Source organism: Misgurnus anguillicaudatus, chromosome 5 (assembly GCF_027580225.2).
Source record: "Misgurnus anguillicaudatus chromosome 5, ASM2758022v2, whole genome shotgun sequence".
In the NCBI taxonomy this organism is placed as follows: Eukaryota; Metazoa; Chordata; class Actinopteri; order Cypriniformes; family Cobitidae; genus Misgurnus; species Misgurnus anguillicaudatus.
Window position 1 is genome coordinate 4,759,635 of NC_073341.2, and position 18,592 is coordinate 4,778,226.

The 18,592-nt window shown below is 43.0% G+C and overlaps 16 non-coding genes across 16 annotated transcripts; all 16 read right to left on the reverse strand.

Annotated features, from left to right (window-relative positions):
• Window positions 1–449: 449 nt before the first annotated feature.
• Window positions 450–565, reverse strand: LOC141364026 (U5 spliceosomal RNA). The gene has a single exon (XR_012369776.1). It is a non-coding gene; the product is annotated as a U5 spliceosomal RNA (small nuclear RNA).
• A 1,023-nt stretch (window positions 566–1,588) lies between these two features.
• On the reverse strand, window positions 1,589–1,660 carry trnag-ucc (transfer RNA glycine (anticodon UCC)). Its single transcript has one exon. It is a non-coding gene; the product is annotated as a tRNA-Gly (tRNA).
• Window positions 1,661–2,633: 973 nt separating this feature from the next.
• Window positions 2,634–2,749, reverse strand: LOC141364023 (U5 spliceosomal RNA). Its single transcript, XR_012369773.1, has one exon. It is a non-coding gene; the product is annotated as a U5 spliceosomal RNA (small nuclear RNA).
• Window positions 2,750–3,773: 1,024 nt separating this feature from the next.
• trnag-ucc (transfer RNA glycine (anticodon UCC)) lies at window positions 3,774–3,845 on the reverse strand. The gene has a single exon. It is a non-coding gene; the product is annotated as a tRNA-Gly (tRNA).
• A 974-nt stretch (window positions 3,846–4,819) lies between these two features.
• LOC141364027 (U5 spliceosomal RNA) lies at window positions 4,820–4,935 on the reverse strand. The gene has a single exon (XR_012369777.1). It is a non-coding gene; the product is annotated as a U5 spliceosomal RNA (small nuclear RNA).
• A 1,023-nt stretch (window positions 4,936–5,958) lies between these two features.
• trnag-ucc (transfer RNA glycine (anticodon UCC)) lies at window positions 5,959–6,030 on the reverse strand. Its single transcript has one exon. It is a non-coding gene; the product is annotated as a tRNA-Gly (tRNA).
• A 974-nt stretch (window positions 6,031–7,004) lies between these two features.
• On the reverse strand, window positions 7,005–7,120 carry LOC129415163 (U5 spliceosomal RNA). The gene has a single exon (XR_008634748.2). It is a non-coding gene; the product is annotated as a U5 spliceosomal RNA (small nuclear RNA).
• A 1,023-nt stretch (window positions 7,121–8,143) lies between these two features.
• Window positions 8,144–8,215, reverse strand: trnag-ucc (transfer RNA glycine (anticodon UCC)). The gene has a single exon. It is a non-coding gene; the product is annotated as a tRNA-Gly (tRNA).
• Window positions 8,216–9,188: 973 nt separating this feature from the next.
• LOC141364030 (U5 spliceosomal RNA) lies at window positions 9,189–9,304 on the reverse strand. Its single transcript, XR_012369780.1, has one exon. It is a non-coding gene; the product is annotated as a U5 spliceosomal RNA (small nuclear RNA).
• A 1,024-nt stretch (window positions 9,305–10,328) lies between these two features.
• trnag-ucc (transfer RNA glycine (anticodon UCC)) lies at window positions 10,329–10,400 on the reverse strand. Its single transcript has one exon. It is a non-coding gene; the product is annotated as a tRNA-Gly (tRNA).
• Window positions 10,401–11,371: 971 nt separating this feature from the next.
• On the reverse strand, window positions 11,372–11,486 carry LOC141364034 (U5 spliceosomal RNA). The gene has a single exon (XR_012369784.1). It is a non-coding gene; the product is annotated as a U5 spliceosomal RNA (small nuclear RNA).
• A 2,672-nt stretch (window positions 11,487–14,158) lies between these two features.
• Window positions 14,159–14,230, reverse strand: trnag-ucc (transfer RNA glycine (anticodon UCC)). Its single transcript has one exon. It is a non-coding gene; the product is annotated as a tRNA-Gly (tRNA).
• A 974-nt stretch (window positions 14,231–15,204) lies between these two features.
• Window positions 15,205–15,320, reverse strand: LOC129415159 (U5 spliceosomal RNA). Its single transcript, XR_008634743.2, has one exon. It is a non-coding gene; the product is annotated as a U5 spliceosomal RNA (small nuclear RNA).
• A 1,025-nt stretch (window positions 15,321–16,345) lies between these two features.
• Window positions 16,346–16,417, reverse strand: trnag-ucc (transfer RNA glycine (anticodon UCC)). The gene has a single exon. It is a non-coding gene; the product is annotated as a tRNA-Gly (tRNA).
• A 972-nt stretch (window positions 16,418–17,389) lies between these two features.
• Window positions 17,390–17,505, reverse strand: LOC129415114 (U5 spliceosomal RNA). Its single transcript, XR_008634701.2, has one exon. It is a non-coding gene; the product is annotated as a U5 spliceosomal RNA (small nuclear RNA).
• A 1,015-nt stretch (window positions 17,506–18,520) lies between these two features.
• Window positions 18,521–18,592, reverse strand: trnag-ucc (transfer RNA glycine (anticodon UCC)). The gene has a single exon. It is a non-coding gene; the product is annotated as a tRNA-Gly (tRNA).

An 18,592-nucleotide genomic window follows, 5' to 3' on the forward strand; every position in this document is an offset into this window, starting at 1 on the left:
CTGCTGGTCAAAATAGTGTTAAAGCAGATCTTTCCAAACATTTTACACTTTATTTTACAAAATAATAGCAAGATTTCTATTAAAACATGTTTAAAAAATGTTTTGAACTTAATTAAGACATAATTAAAAGTTTATTGTGTGTTTTTCAGTTGTATTTAGGGCAAACAAATCATTAAAACCATCTCCCCTTTTAATTATGCACATTTTTGTCATTAAATCTGATTTTCGAAACGATTCGAAACAGTTATGACGTAATGAAGCCTCGTTTGCTAAAATCACGTGACTTGGCCAGTTTGAAACACGCTCCGAGCCGATTGACTCGAAACAAAAGATTCGTAAAAGTTTCGAAGCCTCACGAAGCTGCGCTTCGAAAGCGACCATCGTTACTGAACACCTCGCGACAAACAAAACCATAAAGAAAGATTTTCTACAATTGACCAAAGTTACGCAGCTCTGCTGTGCGCAGAGCACCCAAAAATACAACAAACTCACAACGGTCCCCCTCCACGGAAATCTTTAGTAAAAGGCGAAAGATTTATACGCAGTTGAAGGAAAACTTGAGTCATGCCCAACAAACCTCGACCCAGTGTGCTCCCTGTGCCACACCATAATGTTCAAAAAGGGTAATTTCTGGTTCAGGATCCACCCAGACCCTTCCACCTGGGAGGAGCCAAAGAGGTAGAAATACCTTCCTGCCCAAAATAAAGACACAGGCACAGGCTACTAACATGTCACAGTGTGATCTTTTGCTGAGAGGTTTTGGGGAATGAAACTCTGTGCACATTACACAGAGGATGCACCGGCACAGGTTACCTCCAATCTCCATCCCATTAGGTTTTCAAATCTCAAAAAACAAAAAAATAATAAAAGCCAGCCCAAAATTGACAGAAGAGGAATTTTCTTCCAAGCCAGGGGAATCTTCATTCATTTCCATAGCCTCTAGAAAATAAAAGGAAAAAGAAAGGGCCCCAACAGAAGAACAAGGTCTAAGACCTTCAGCTTAATAGATCATTTTCAATTCAAACATTCTTTTTGGGGCTATGATAGCTGGTGTTAGGGCAGGGTGTAGTTTATGGTTAATTTATTTCAGGTAAATAGTAAAAAAGCAAGGGGATGGGTTGAGCTTCAGAATGGGGTAGGGATGTCCTTTTAAAGGACCAATCTAGGGGGTTTACTGATTTTGGGGTAAGGATGGTAGTTGGCTGGGGAAGTAGAAGGGAATGTTTTTTAAAAAACAGGTAAAGAAACTTTTTAAAATAGAAACAAACACACAAAATAAACAAACAAAAAATAAACGGGGAGAATAAACAGGAAGGCTGTCATCACAAATGGGGAGTGTGTTATAAGCTGCGTTCTGGGTTCACTATGCGGCTCGGCGACTCAACCCAGACGTGAAGTCCTCGTTAGTATAGTGGACAGTATCTCCGCCTGTCACGCGGAAGACCGGGGTTCGATTCCCCGACGGGGAGATCTGTGTTTCGTTTGACTTCTCAAACAACTTGCGCGAGCCACCTTTTACGAATCAAAATCGGCTGTAGAAGTGCGCTGCTTTGCTCTCCTCCTCACGATGGGGTCGAGCGAAAAGCGATGCGTTGGCCGGGAATCGAACCCGGGTCAACTGCTTGGAAGGCAGCTATGCTCACCACTATACCACCAACGCAGGCGGACAGGTGTTGCTCAACAGGACTTGTGAATATCCTGAACCAACTGTTGTTTCAGAGCTGCACTGAATTGATCACGGATTCAGTCGATTCCCTTCCATGCCTCCTGCTGGTGTCTGTAACTTGATAACCACAGAATCCCAAGACTACTCTTTCGAAGGGGAGGTTGGCGGGCGTGACGCCAGGGCGAGAGAGAGAAGTCCTCGTTAGTATAGTGGACAGTATCTCCGCCTGTCACGCGGAAGACCGGGGTTCGATTCCCCGACGGGGAGGTTTGCTTTGTCTATGCACTGCCGATTGAAATGCAAGCGGTATGGCACAAGCTGAACGCTGCTGTTCGTCCGCAGTTTTCGCACCTCTTGCCGTCCCTATGTTGGAGTCACAAGGCGCCTTTGTTTAAAGCCACTGAACACTAATGATGGCAGAAACGAAGCTTTTCGAACTTCGAATCAATTGAACCTATTGCTTCGGAAATTGATTTAGTTTTTCGAAGCGTTCGAAACACCACACTCGCTGGCGACACCTGCTGGTCAAAATAGTGTTAAAGCAGATCTTTCCAAACATTTTACACTTTATTTTACAAAATAATAGCAAGATTTCTATTAAAACATGTTTAAAAAATGTTTTGAACTTAATTAAGACATAATTAAAAGTGTATTGTGTGTTTTTCAGTTGTATTTAGGGCAAACAAATCATTAAAACCATCTCCCCTTTTAATTATGCACATTTTTGTCATTAAATCTGATTTTCGAAACGATTCGAAACAGTTATGACGTAATGAAGCCTCGTTTGCTAAAATCACGTGACTTGGCCAGTTTGAAACACGCTCCGAGCCGATTGACTCGAAACAAAAGATTCGTAAAAGTTTCGAAGCCTCACGAAGCTGCGCTTCGAAAGCGACCATCGTTACTGAACACCTCGCGACAAACAAAACCATAAAGAAAGATTTTCTACAATTGACCAAAGTTACGCAGCTCTGCTGTGCGCAGAGCACCCAAAAATACAATAAACTCACAACGGTCCCCCTCCACGGAAATCTTTAGTAAAAGGCGAAAGATTTATACGCAGTTGAAGGAAAACTTGAGTCATGCCCAACAAACCTCGACCCAGTGTGCTCGCTGTGCCACACCATAATGTTCAAAAAGGGTAATTTCTGGTTCAGGATCCACCCAGACCCTTCCACCTGGGAGGAGCCAAAGAGGTAGAAATACCTTCCTGCCCAAAATAAAGACACAGGCACAGGCTACTAACATGTCACAGTGTGATCTTTTGCTGAGAGGTTTTGGGGAATGAAACTCTGTGCACATTACACAGAGGATGCACCGGCACAGGTTACCTCCAATCTCCATCCCATTAGGTTTTCAAATCTCAAAAAACAAAAAAATAATAAAAGCCAGCCCAAAATTGACAGAAGAGGAATTTTCTTCCAAGCCAGGGGAATCTTCATTCATTTCCATAGCCTCTAGAAAATAAAAGGAAAAAGAAAGGGCCCCAACAGAAGAACAAGGTCTAAGACCTTCAGCTTAATAGATCATTTTCAATTCAAACATTCTTTTTGGGGCTATGATAGCTGGTGTTAGGGCAGGGTGTAGTTTATGGTTAATTTATTTCAGGTAAATAGTAAAAAAGCAAGGGGATGGGTTGAGCTTCAGAATGGGGTAGGGTTGTCCTTTTAAAGGACCAATCTAGGGGGTTTACTGATTTTGGGGTAAGGATGGTAGTTGGCTGGGGAAGTAGAAGGGAATGTTTTAAAAAAAAACAGGTAAAGAAACTTTTTAAAATAGAAACAAACACACAAAATAAACAAACAAAAAATAAACGGGGAGAATAAACAGGAAGGCTGTCATCACAAATGGGGAGTGTGTTATAAGCTGCGTTCTGGGTTCACTATCCGGCTCGGCGACTCAATCCAGACGTGAAGTCCTCTTTAGTATAGTGGACAGTATCTCCGCCTGTCACGCGGAAGACCGGGGTTCGATTCCCCGAAGGGGAGATCTGTGTTTCATTTGACTTCCCAAACAACTTGCGCGAGCCACCTTTTACGAATCAAAATCGGCTGTAGAAGTGCGCTGCTTTGCTCTGTTCCTCACGATGGGGTCGAGCGAAAAGCGATGCGTTGGCCGGGAATCGAACCCGGGTCAACTGCTTGGAAGGCAGCTATGCTCACCACTATACCACCAACGCAGGCGGACAGGTGTTGCTCAACAGGACTTGTGAATATCCTGAACCAACTGTTGTTTCAGAGCTGCACTGAATTGATCACGGATTCAGTCGATTCCCTTCCATGTCTCCTGCTGGTGTCTGTAACTTGATAACCACAGAATCCCAAGACTACTCTTTCGAAGGGGAGGTTTGCGGGCGTGACACCAGGGTGAGAGAGAGAAGTCCTCGTTAGTATAGTGGACAGTATCTCCGCCTGTCACGCGGAAGACCGGGGTTCGATTCCCCGACGGGGAGGTTTGCTTTTGTCTGTGCACTGCCGATTGAAATGCAAGCGTTATGGCACAAGCTGAACGCTGCTGTTCGTCCGCAGTTTTCGCACCTCTTGCCGTCCCTATGTTGGAGTCACAAGGCGCCTTTGTTTAAAGCCACTGAACACTAATGATGGCAGAAACGAAGCTTTTCGAACTTCGAATCAATTGAACCTATTGCTTCGGAAATTGATTTAGTTTTTCGAAGCGTTCGAAACACCACACTCGCTGGCGACACCTGCTGGTCAAAATAGTGTTAAAGCAGATCTTTCCAAACATTTTACACTTTATTTTACAAAATAATAGCAAGATTTCTATTAAAACATGTTTAAAAAATGTTTTGAACTTAATTAAGACATAATTAAAAGTTTATTGTGTGTTTTTCAGTTGTATTTAGGGCAAACAAATCATTAAAACCATCTCCCCTTTTAATTATGCACATTTTTGTCATTAAATCTGATTTTCGAAACGATTCGAAACAGTTATGACGTAATGAAGCCTCGTTTGCTAAAATCACGTGACTTGGCCAGTTTGAAACACGCTCCGAGCCGATTGACTCGAAACAAAAGATTCGTAAAAGTTTCGAAGCCTCACGAAGCTGCGCTTCGAAAGCGACCATCGTTACTGAACACCTCGCGACAAACAAAACCATAAAGAAAGATTTTCTACAATTGACCAAAGTTACGCAGCTCTGCTGTGCGCAGAGCACCCAAAAATACAACAAACTCACAACGGTCCCCCTCCACGGAAATCTTTAGTAAAAGGCGAAAGATTTATACGCAGTTGAAGGAAAACTTGAGTCATGCCCAACAAACCTCGACCCAGTGTGCTCCCTGTGCCACACCATAATGTTCAAAAAGGGTAATTTCTGGTTCAGGATCCACCCAGACCCTTCCACCTGGGAGGAGCCAAAGAGGTAGAAATACCTTCCTGCCCAAAATAAAGACACAGGCACAGGCTACTAACATGTCACAGTGTGATCTTTTGCTGAGAGGTTTTGGGGAATGAAACTCTGTGCACATTACACAGAGGATGCACCGGCACAGGTTACCTCCAATCTCCATCCCATTAGGTTTTCAAATCTCAAAAAACAAAAAAATAATAAAAGCCAGCCCAAAATTGACAGAAGAGGAATTTTCTTCCAAGCCAGGGGAATCTTCATTCATTTCCATAGCCTCTAGAAAATAAAAGGAAAAAGAAAGGGCCCCAACAGAAGAACAAGGTCTAAGACCTTCAGCTTAATAGATCATTTTCAATTCAAACATTCTTTTTGGGGCTATGATAGCTGGTGTTAGGGCAGGGTGTAGTTTATGGTTAATTTATTTCAGGTAAATAGTAAAAAAGCAAGGGGATGGGTTGAGCTTCAGAATGGGGTAGGGATGTCCTTTTAAAGGACCAATCTAGGGGGTTTACTGATTTTGGGGTAAGGATGGTAGTTGGCTGGGGAAGTAGAAGGGAATGTTTTTTAAAAAACAGGTAAAGAAACTTTTTAAAATAGAAACAAACACACAAAATAAACAAACAAAAAATAAACGGGGAGAATAAACAGGAAGGCTGTCATCACAAATGGGGAGTGTGTTATAAGCTGCGTTCTGGGTTCACTATCCGGCTCGGCGACTCAACCAAGACGTGAAGTCCTCGTTAGTATAGTGGACAGTATCTCCGCCTGTCACGCGGAAGACCGGGGTTCGATTCCCCGAAGGGGAGATCTGTGTTTCATTTGACTTCCCAAACAACTTGCGCGAGCCACCTTTTACGAATCAAAATCGGCTGTAGAAGTGCGCTGCTTTGCTCTGTTCCTCACGATGGGGTCGAGCGAAAAGCGATGCGTTGGCCGGGAATCGAACCCGGGTCAACTGCTTGGAAGGCAGCTATGCTCACCACTATACCACCAACGCAGGCGGACAGGTGTTGCTCAACAGGACTTGTGAATATCCTGAACCAACTGTTGTTTCAGAGCTGCACTGAATTGATCACGGATTCAGTCGATTCCCTTCCATGTCTCCTGCTGGTGTCTGTAACTTGATAACCACAGAATCCCAAGACTACTCTTTCGAAGGGGAGGTTTGCGGGCGTGACACCAGGGTGAGAGAGAGAAGTCCTCGTTAGTATAGTGGACAGTATCTCCGCCTGTCACGCGGAAGACCGGGGTTCGATTCCCCGACGGGGAGGTTTGCTTTTGTCTGTGCACTGCCGATTGAAATGCAAGCGTTATGGCACAAGCTGAACGCTGCTGTTCGTCCGCAGTTTTCGCACCTCTTGCCGTCCCTATGTTGGAGTCACAAGGCGCCTTTGTTTAAAGCCACTGAACACTAATGATGGCAGAAACGAAGCTTTTCGAACTTCGAATCAATTGAACCTATTGCTTCGGAAATTGATTTAGTTTTTCGAAGCGTTCGAAACACCACACTCGCTGGCGACACCTGCTGGTCAAAATAGTGTTAAAGCAGATCTTTCCAAACATTTTACACTTTATTTTACAAAATAATAGCAAGATTTCTATTAAAACATGTTTAAAAAATGTTTTGAACTTAATTAAGACATAATTAAAAGTTTATTGTGTGTTTTTCAGTTGTATTTAGGGCAAACAAATCATTAAAACCATCTCCCCTTTTAATTATGCACATTTTTGTCATTAAATCTGATTTTCGAAACGATTCGAAACAGTTATGACGTAATGAAGCCTCGTTTGCTAAAATCACGTGACTTGGCCAGTTTGAAACACGCTCCGAGCCGATTGACTCGAAACAAAAGATTCGTAAAAGTTTCGAAGCCTCACGAAGCTGCGCTTCGAAAGCGACCATCGTTACTGAACACCTCGCGACAAACAAAACCATAAAGAAAGATTTTCTACAATTGACCAAAGTTACGCAGCTCTGCTGTGCGCAGAGCACCCAAAAATACAACAAACTCACAACGGTCCCCCTCCACGGAAATCTTTAGTAAAAGGCGAAAGATTTATACGCAGTTGAAGGAAAACTTGAGTCATGCCCAACAAACCTCGACCCAGTGTGCTCCCTGTGCCACACCATAATGTTCAAAAAGGGTAATTTCTGGTTCAGGATCCACCCAGACCCTTCCACCTGGGAGGAGCCAAAGAGGTAGAAATACCTTCCTGCCCAAAATAAAGACACAGGCACAGGCTACTAACATGTCACAGTGTGATCTTTTGCTGAGAGGTTTTGGGGAATGAAACTCTGTGCACATTACACAGAGGATGCACCGGCACAGGTTACCTCCAATCTCCATCCCATTAGGTTTTCAAATCTCAAAAAACAAAAAAATAATAAAAGCCAGCCCAAAATTGACAGAAGAGGAATTTTCTTCCAAGCCAGGGGAATCTTCATTCATTTCCATAGCCTCTAGAAAATAAAAGGAAAAAGAAAGGGCCCCAACAGAAGAACAAGGTCTAAGACCTTCAGCTTAATAGATCATTTTCAATTCAAACATTCTTTTTGGGGCTATGATAGCTGGTGTTAGGGCAGGGTGTAGTTTATGGTTAATTTATTTCAGGTAAATAGTAAAAAAGCAAGGGGATGGGTTGAGCTTCAGAATGGGGTAGGGATGTCCTTTTAAAGGACCAATCTAGGGGGTTTACTGATTTTGGGGTAAGGATGGTAGTTGGCTGGGGAAGTAGAAGGGAATGTTTTTTAAAAAACAGGTAAAGAAACTTTTAAAAATAGAAACAAACACACAAAATAAACAAACAAAAAATAAACGGGGAGAATAAACAGGAAGGCTGTCATCACAAATGGGGAGTGTGTTATAAGCTGCGTTCTGGGTTCACTATGCGGCTCGGCGACTCAACCCAGACGTGAAGTCCTCGTTAGTATAGTGGACAGTATCTCCGCCTGTCACGCGGAAGACCGGGGTTCGATTCCCCGACGGGGAGATCTGTGTTTCGTTTGACTTCTCAAACAACTTGCGCGAGCCACCTTTTACGAATCAAAATCGGCTGTAGAAGTGCGCTGCTTTGCTCTCCTCCTCACGATGGGGTCGAGCGAAAAGCGATGCGTTGGCCGGGAATCGAACCCGGGTCAACTGCTTGGAAGGCAGCTATGCTCACCACTATACCACCAACGCAGGCGGACAGGTGTTGCTCAACAGGACTTGTGAATATCCTGAACCAACTGTTGTTTCAGAGCTGCACTGAATTGATCACGGATTCAGTCGATTCCCTTCCATGCCTCCTGCTGGTGTCTGTAACTTGATAACCACAGAATCCCAAGACTACTCTTTCGAAGGGGAGGTTGGCGGGCGTGACGCCAGGGCGAGAGAGAGAAGTCCTCGTTAGTATAGTGGACAGTATCTCCGCCTGTCACGCGGAAGACCGGGGTTCGATTCCCCGACGGGGAGGTTTGCTTTGTCTATGCACTGCCGATTGAAATGCAAGCGGTATGGCACAAGCTGAACGCTGCTGTTCGTCCGCAGTTTTCGCACCTCTTGCCGTCCCTATGTTGGAGTCACAAGGCGCCTTTGTTTAAAGCCACTGAACACTAATGATGGCAGAAACGAAGCTTTTCGAACTTCGAATCAATTGAACCTATTGCTTCGGAAATTGATTTAGTTTTTCGAAGCGTTCGAAACACCACACTCGCTGGCGACACCTGCTGGTCAAAATAGTGTTAAAGCAGATCTTTCCAAACATTTTACACTTTATTTTACAAAATAATAGCAAGATTTCTATTAAAACATGTTTAAAAAATGTTTTGAACTTAATTAAGACATAATTAAAAGTGTATTGTGTGTTTTTCAGTTGTATTTAGGGCAAACAAATCATTAAAACCATCTCCCCTTTTAATTATGCACATTTTTGTCATTAAATCTGATTTTCGAAACGATTCGAAACAGTTATGACGTAATGAAGCCTCGTTTGCTAAAATCACGTGACTTGGCCAGTTTGAAACACGCTCCGAGCCGATTGACTCGAAACAAAAGATTCGTAAAAGTTTCGAAGCCTCACGAAGCTGCGCTTCGAAAGCGACCATCGTTACTGAACACCTCGCGACAAACAAAACCATAAAGAAAGATTTTCTACAATTGACCAAAGTTACGCAGCTTTGCTGTGCGCAGAGCACCCAAAAATACAACAAACTCACAACGGTCCACCTCCACGGAAATCTTTAGTAAAAGGCGAAAGATTTATACGCAGTTGAAGGAAAACTTGAGTCATGCCCAACAAACCTCGACCCAGTGTGCTCCCTGTGCCACACCATAATGTTCAAAAAGGGTAATTTCTGGTTCAGGATCCACCCAGACCCTTCCACCTGGGAGGAGCCAAAGAGGTAGAAATACCTTCCTGCCCAAAATAAAGACACAGGCACAGGCCACTAACATGACACAGTGTGATTTTTTGCTGAGAGGTTTTGGGGAATGAAACTCTGTGCACATTACACAGAGGATGCACCGGCACAGGTTACCTCCAATCTCCATCCCATTAGGTTTTCAAATCTCAAAAAACAAAAAAATAATAAAAGCCAGCCCAAAATTGACAGAAGAGGAATTTTCTTCCAAGCCAGGGGAATCTTCATTCATTTCCATAGCCTCTAGAAAATAAAAGGAAAAAGAAAGGGCCCCAACAGAAGAACAAGGTCTAAGACCTTCAGCTTAATAGATCATTTTCAATTCAAACATTCTTTTTGGGGCTATGATAGCTGGTGTTAGGGCAGGGTGTAGTTTATGGTTAATTTATTTCAGGTAAATAGTAAAAAAGCAAGGGGATGGGTTGAGCTTCAGAATGGGGTAGGGTTGTCCTTTTAAAGGACCAATCTAGGGGGTTTACTGATTTTGGGGTAAGGATGGTAGTTGGCTGGGGAAGTAGAAGGGAATGTTTTTTAAAAAAACAGGTAAAGAAACTTTTTAAAATAGAAACAAACACACAAAATAAACAAACAAAAAATAAACGGGGAGAATAAACAGGAAGGCTGTCATCACAAATGAGGAGTGTGTTATAAGCTGCGTTCTGGGTTCACTATCCGGCTCGGCGACTCAACCCAGACGTGAAGTCCTCGTTAGTATAGTGGACAGTATCTCCGCCTGTCACGCGGAAGACAGGGGTTCGATTCCCCGACGGGGAGATCTGTGTTTCCTTTGACTTCTCAAACAACTTGCGCGAGCCACCTTTTACGAATCAAAATCGGCTGTAGAAGTGCGCTGCTTTGCTCTCCTCCTCACGATGGGGTCGAGCGAAAAGCGATGCGTTGGCCGGGAATCGAACCCGGGTCAACTGCTTGGAAGGCAGCTATGCTCACCACTATACCACCAACGCAGGCGGACAGGTGTTGCTCAACAGGACTTGTGAATATCCTGAACCAACTGTTGTTTCAGAGCTGCACTGAATTGATCACGGATTCAGTCGATTCCCTTCCATGCCTCCTGCTGGTGTCTGTAACTTGATAACCACAGAATCCCAAGACTACTCTTTCGAAGGGGAGGTTGGCGGGCGTGACGCCAGGGCGAGAGAGAGAAGTCCTCGTTAGTAAAGTGGACAGTATCTCCGCCTGTCACGCGGAAGACCGGGGTTCGATTCCCCGACGGGGAGGTTTGCTTTGTCTGCACTGCCGATTGAAATGCAAGCGGTATGGCACAAGCTGAACGCTGCTGTTCGTCTGCCGTTTTCGCACCTCTTGCCGTCCCTATGTTGGAGTCACAAGGCGCCTTTGTTTAAAGCCACTGAACACTAGTGATGGCAGAAACGAAGCTTTTCGAACTTCGAATCAATTGAACCTATTGCTTCGGAAATTGATTCAGTTTTTCGAAGCGTTCGAAACACCACACTCGCTGGCGACACCTGCTGGTCAAAATAGTGTTAAAGCAGATCTTTCCAAACATTTTACACTTTATTTTACAAAATAATAGCAAGATTTGTATTAAAACATGTTTAAAAAATTTTTTGAACTTAATTAAGACATAATTAAAAGTGTATTGTGTGTTTTTCAGTTGTATTTAGGGCAAACAAATCATTAAAACCATCTCCCCTTTTAATTATGCACATTTTTGTCATTAAATCTGATTTTCAAAACGATTCGAAACAGTTATGACGTAATGAAGCCTCGTTTGCTAAAATCACGTGACTTGGCCAGTTTGAAACATGCTCCGAGCCGATTGACTCGAAACAAAAGATTCGTAAAAGTTTCGAAGCCTCACGAAGCTGCGCTTCGAAAGCAACCATCGTTACTGAACACCTCGCGACAAACAAAACCATAAAGAAAGATTTTCTACAATTGACCAAAGTTACGCAGCTCTGCTGTGCGCAGAGCACCCAAAAATACAATAAACTCACAACAGTCCCCCTCCACGGAAATCTTTAGTAAAAGGCGAAAGATTTATACGCAGTTGAAGGAAAATGGATGGAACACTCCATTATTACATGATTTACAGTTTCTTCTTGTCCACATCTACATCTGCCATCTGGATGTTTCCCAACCCTTGCTAACCCAAAGTTTAATGTACAATGGCCCAACCTTAATCTAGTCAAAATGACACTATCTTTCCTTTCTAATGTTGTACTTACATTACATCCTACTATTGGCTGAACAGAATAATAATGTCTGCCTTTATATCCCTCATTCCATTCTTTTTGCCATAATTTTATTGTTCTTTCTTGGATAATACTTTTACATTCTACCCTACCGAACATAACCTCCAACTCCACTTCACTTCTATTTACTGCACTTCTTGCCATTTCATCTGCCTCTTCATTTCCCTTAACCCCAATGTGAGCAGGTACCCAAATAAATCCCACTATATTCCCCATTTTATTAACTCTATTAAGTGTTACTAAGATTTCTACAACTAGATCTGCCCTGACTTCACTTTTCCTTCCCTTTAATGCCATTAAAGCAGCACTTGAGTCTGAACAAATTATTCTTTTCCCCCGATCCATTTTCCTCCACCCACTCCAAGGCCAATAAAATAGCCACCAACTCTGCAGTAATGGCTGACATATTATCTGTTAGCCTCTTTCCATTCATTACTTTCAGCTGAGGGATACTTATTCCTATTGCTGTTCTCTTACTTCTTAAATTCATTGAACCATCCGTAAATATCTGCACATACTCGGGCCAGCTCTCCTTTAAATGCTTATACACCATATCCACAGGGTTACCTTCATATTCCTTTATTTGCTCTAAAATACTTAGGTCCACTTTAGGAACTGGCAGTAACCATGGAGGTACTGGAGGCCAAATAATTACTGGTACGATCATGATATCGTTCACTCCTGTATCCTGAGCTTCCTTACCTATTGACGTCTTCCTACTCTCTTTTTTATTTCCATCCCTTTCCTGAAGTTCCCAGTGCTCCTCTAATAAAATCCTAGCTGGGTTAACACAATTATAACTTCTTAACTTTGTCCAATAAAACAGGAATAATTTATTCCGTCGGAGCTCTAGTGTAGTCTCCCCCATTTCAATTAACAAAGCATTAAGTGGCGTAGATCTCATTGCTCCTCCACAAATTCTCAGTGCTTTTGCTTGTACTACATCCAATTTCTTTAAAACAGATCCTGATGCTGATCTATATACCATACACCCATAATCAATATTAGCTCTAATTATTCCCCTAAAAATCATCATTAAACACTCTCTACTTGCACCCCAGTCCATTCCCACTAAACATCTTAAGGTATTAATAACCCTCTCACACTTTTTCACTGTATTATTTATGTGCTCTTTCCAAGTCATTCTTTCCTCAAACCAAACACCTAAGAACTTAAATGATTTAACTTTTTCTATAGGACTTTTATAAATACTTAAAGCCTTATCTAAAATTTTCCTCTTTAAACCAAACACAACATATTTAGGGGTCAAGCACCGAAGGTGCTGTGACACCTATTGGAATTGTTAGTATTATTATTATTATTATTCTGCTTCCTCTTCTTAGCCATTGGTGTCTATGGCAGCCCTATGAACCGTACATAGGAAAATGATGAAATTTGGCACAGTTGTAGAGGTGGTCCTGAAAAGTCAAGTGACCAAAAATGGGGTCTCTAGAAGTAACTCTATAGCGCCACCATCAGCTCAAAAATTCAATGTTCAAAAAGGGTAATTTCTGGTTCAAGATCCACCCAGACCCTTCCACCTGGGAGGAGCCAAAGAGGTAGAAATACCTTCCTGCCCAAAATAAAGACACAGGCACAGGCTACTAACATGTCACAGTGTGATCTTTTGCTGAGAGGTTTTGGGGAATGAAACTGTGCACATTACACAGAGGATGCACCGGCACAGGTTACCTCCAATCTCCATCCCATTAGGTCAAAAAACTCAAAAAATCTCAAAAAATCTCAAAAAACAAAAAAATAATAAAAGCCAGCCCAAAATTGACAGAAGAGGAATTTTCTTCCAAGCCAGGGGAATCTTCATTCATTTCCATAGCCTCTAGAAAATAAAAGGAAAAAGAAAGGGCCCCAACAGAAGAACAAGGTCTAAGACCTTCAGCTTAATAGATCATTTTCAATTCAAACATTCTTTTTGGGGCTATGATAGCTGGTGTTAGGGCAGGGTGTAGTTTATGGTTAATTTATTTCAGGTAAATAGTAAAAAAGCAAGGGGATGGGTTGAGCTTCAGAATGGGGTAGGGATGTCCTTTTAAAGGACCAATCTAGGGGGTTTACTGATTTTGGGGTAAGGATGGTAGTTGGCTGGGGAAGTAGAAGGGAATGTTTTTTAAAAAACAGGTAAAGAAACTTTTTAAAATAGAAACAAACACACAAAATAAACAAACAAAAAATAAACGGGGAGAATAAACAGGAAGGCTGTCATCACAAATGGGGAGTGTGTTATAAGCTGCGTTCTGGGTTCACTATCCCGCTCGGCGACTCAACCAAGACGTGAAGTCCTCGTTAGTATAGTGGACAGTATCTCCGCCTGTCACGTGGAAGACCGGGGTTCGATTCCCCGACGGGGAGATCTGTGTCTCATTTGACTTCCCAAACAACTTGCGCGAGCCACCTTTTACGAATCAAAATCGGCTGTAGAAGTGCGCTGCTTTGCTCTCCTCCTCACGATGGTGTCGAGCGAAAAGCGATGCATTGGCCGGGAATCGAACCCGGGTCAACTGCTTGGAAGGCAGCTATGCTCACCACTATACCACCAACGCAGGTGGACAGGTGTTGCTCAACAGGACTTGTGAATATCCTGAACCAACTCTTGTTTCAGAGCTGCACTGAATTGATCACGGATTCAGTCGATTCCCTTCCATGCCTCCTGCTGGTGTCTGTAACTTGATAACCACAGAATCCCAAGACTACTCTTTCGAAGGGGAGGTTTGTGGGCGTGACACCAGGGCGAGAGAGAGAAGTCCTCGTTAGTATAGTGGACAGTATCTCCGCCTGTCACGCGGAAGACCGGGGTTCGATTCCCCGACGGGGAGGTTTGCTTTTGTCTGTGCACTGCCGATTGAAATGCAAGCGGTATGGCACAAGCTGAACGCTGCTGTTCGTCCGCAGTTTTCGCACCTCTTGCCGTCCCTATGTTGGAGTCACAAGGCGCCTTTGTTTAAAGCCACTGAACACTAATGATGGCAGAAACGAAGCTTTTCGAACTTCGAATCAATTGAACCTATTGCTTCGGAAATTGATTTAGTTTTTCGAAGCGTTCGAAACACCACACTCGCTGGCGACACCTGCTGGTCAAAATAGTGTTAAAGCAGATCTTTCCAAACATTTTACACTTTATTTTACAAAATAATAGCAAGATTTCTATTAAAACATGTTTAAAAAATGTTTTGAACTTAATTAAGACATAATTAAAAGTGTATTGTGTGTTTTTCAGTTGTATTTAGGGCAAACAAATCATTAAAACCATCTCCCCTTTTAATTATGCACATTTTTGTCATTAAATCTGATTTTCGAAACGATTCGAAACAGTTATGACGTAATGAAGCCTCGTTTGCTAAAATCACGTGACTTGGCCAGTTTGAAACACGCTCCGAGCCGATTGACTCGAAACAAAAGATTCGTAAAAGTTTCGAAGCCTCACGAAGCTGCGCTTCGAAAGCGACCATCGTTACTGAACACCTCGCGACAAACAAAACCATAAAGAAAGATTTTCTACAATTGACCAAAGTTACGCAGCTCTGCTGTGCGCAGAGCACCCAAAAATACAACAAACTCACAACGGTCCCCCTCCACGGAAATCTTTAGTAAAAGGCGAAAGATTTATACGCAGTTGAAGGAAAACTTGAGTCATGCCCAACAAACCTCGACCCAGTGTGCTCCCTGTGCCACACCATAATGTTCAAAAAGGGTAATTTCTGGTTCAGGATCCACCCAGACCCTTCCACCTGGGAGGAGCCAAAGAGGTAGAAATACCTTCCTGCCCAAAATAAAGACACAGGCACAGGCCACTAACATGACACAGTGTGATTTTTTGCTGAGAGGTTTTGGGGAATGAAACTCTGTGCACATTACACAGAGGATGCACCGGCACAGGTTACCTCCAATCTCCATCCCATTAGGTTTTCAAATCTCAAAAAACAAAAAAATAATAAAAGCCAGCCCAAAATTGACAGAAGAGGAATTTTCTTCCAAGCCAGGGGAATCTTCATTCATTTCCATAGCCTCTAGAAAATAAAAGGAAAAAGAAAGGGCCCCAACAGAAGAACAAGGTCTAAGACCTTCAGCTTAATAGATCATTTTCAATTCAAACATTCTTTTTGGGGCTATGATAGCTGGTGTTAGGGCAGGGTGTAGTTTATGGTTAATTTATTTCAGGTAAATAGTAAAAAAGCAAGGGGATGGGTTGAGCTTCAGAATGGGGTAGGGTTGTCCTTTTAAAGGACCAATCTAGGGGGTTTACTGATTTTGGGGTAAGGATGGTAGTTGGCTGGGGAAGTAGAAGGGAATGTTTTTTTAAAAAAACAGGTAAAGAAACTTTTTAAAATAGAAACAAACACACAAAATAAACCAACAAAAAATAAACGGGGAGAATAAACAGGAAGGCTGTCATCACAAATGGGGAGTGTGTTATAAGTTGCGTTCTGGGTTCACTATCCGGCTCGGAGACTCAAGCCAGACGTGTAGTCCTCGTTAGTATAGTGGACAGTATCTCCGCCTGTCACGCGGAAGACCGGGGTTCGATTCCCCGACGGGGAGATCTGTATTTCGTTTGACTTCCCAAACAACTTGCGCGAGCCACCTTTTACGAATCAAAATCGGCTGTAGAAGTTCGCTGCTTTGCTCTCCTCCTCACGATGGGGTCGAGCGAAAAGCAATGCTTTGGCCGGGAATCGAACCCGGGTCAACTGCTTGGAAGGCAGCTATGCTCACCACTATACCACCAACGCAGGCGGACAGGTGTTGCTCAACAGGATTGTGAATATCCTGAACCAACTGTTGTTTCAGAGCTGCACTGAATTGATCACGGATTCAGTCGATTCCCTTCCATGCCTCCTGCTGGTGTCTGTAACTTGATAACCACAGAATCCCAAGACTACTCTTTCGAAGGGGAGGTTGGCGGGCGTGACGCCAGGGCGAGAGAGAGAAGTCCTCGTTAGTATAGTGGACAGTATCTCCGCCTGTCACGCGGAAGACCGGGGTTCGATTCCCCGACGGGGAGGTTTGCTTTGTCTATGCACTGCCGATTGAAATGCAAGCGGTATGGCACAAGCTGAACGCTGCTGTTCGTCCGCCGTTTTCGCACCTCTTGCCGTCCCTATGTTGGAGTCACAAGGCGCCTTTGTTTAAAGCCACTGAACACTACTGATGGCAGAAACGAAGCTTTTCGAACTTCGAATCAATTGAACCTATTGCTTCGGAAATTGATTCAGTTTTTCGAAGCGTTCGAAACACCACACTCGCTGGCGACACCTGTTGGTCAAAATAGTGTTAAAGCAGATCTTTCCAAACATTTTACACTTTATTTTACAAAATAATAGCAAGATTTGTATTAAAACATGTTTAAAAAATGTTTTGAACTTAATTAAGACATAATTAAAAGTGTATTGTGTGTTTTTCAGTTGTATTTAGGGCAAACAAATCATTAAAACCATCTCCCCTTTTAATTATGCACATTTTTGTCATTAAATCTGATTTTCGAAACGATTCGAAACAGTTATGACGTAATGAAGCCTCGTTTGCTAAAATCCCGTGACTTGGCCAGTTTGAAACACGCTCCGAGCCGATTGACTCGAAACAAAAGATTCGTAAAAGTTTCGAAGCCTCATGAAGCTGCGCTTCGAAAGAGACCATCGTTACTGAACACCTCGCGACAAACAAAACCATAAAGAAAGATTTTCTACAATTAACCAATGTTACACAGCTCTGCTGTGCGCAGAGCACCCAAAAATACAATAAACTCACAACGGTCCCCCTCCACGGAAATCTTTAGTAAAAGGCGAAAGATTTATACGCAGTTGAAGGAAAACTTGAGTCATGCCCAACAAACCTCGACCCAGTGTGCTCCCTGTGCCACACCATAATGTTTAAAAAGGGTCATTTCTGGTTCAGGATCCACCCAGACCCTTCCACCTGGGAGGAGCCAAAGAGGTAGAAATACCTTCCTGCCCAAAATAAAGACACAGGCACAGGCTACTTACATGACACAGTGTGATCTTTTGCTGAGAGGTTTTGGGGAATGAAACTCTGTGCACATTACACAGAGGATGCACCGGCACAGGTTACCTCCAATCTCCATCCCATTAGGTTTTCAAATCTCAAAAAGCAAAAAAATAATAAAAGCCAGCCCAAAATTGACAGAAGAGGAATTTTCTTCCAAGCCAGGGGAATCTTCATTCATTTCCATAGCCTCTAGAAAATAAAAGGAAAAAGAAAGGGCCCCAACAGAAGAACAAGGTCTAAGACCTTCAGCTTAATAGATCATTTTCAATTCAAACATTCTTTTTGGGGCTATGATAGCTGGTGTTAGGGCAGGGTGTAGTTTATGGTTAATTTATTTCAGGTAAATAGTAAAAAAGCAAGGGGATGGGTTGAGCTTCAGAATGGGGTAGGGTTGTCCTTTTAAAGGACCAATCTAGGGGGTTTACTGATTTTGGGGTAAGGATGGTAGTTGGCTGGGGAAGTAGAAGGGAATGTTTTTTTAAAAAAACAGGTAAAGAAACTTTTTAAAATAGAAACAAACACACAAAATAAACAAACAAAAAATAAACGGGGAGAATAAACAGGAAGGCTGTCATCACAAATGGGGAGTGTGTTATAAGCTGCGTTCTGGGTTCACTATCAGGCTCGGCGACTCAACCTAGACGTGAAGTCCTCGTTAGTATAGTGGACAGTATCTCTGCCTGTCATGCGGAAGACCGGGGTTCGATTCCCTGACGGGGAGATCTGTGTTTTGTTTGACTTCTCAAACAACTTGCGCGAGCCACCTTTTACGAATCAAAATCGGCTGTAGATTTGCTCTCCTCCTCACGATGGGGTCGAGTGAAAAGCAATGCGTTGGCCGGGAATCAAACCCGGGTCAACTGCTTGGAAGGCAGCTATGCTCACCACTATACCACCAACGC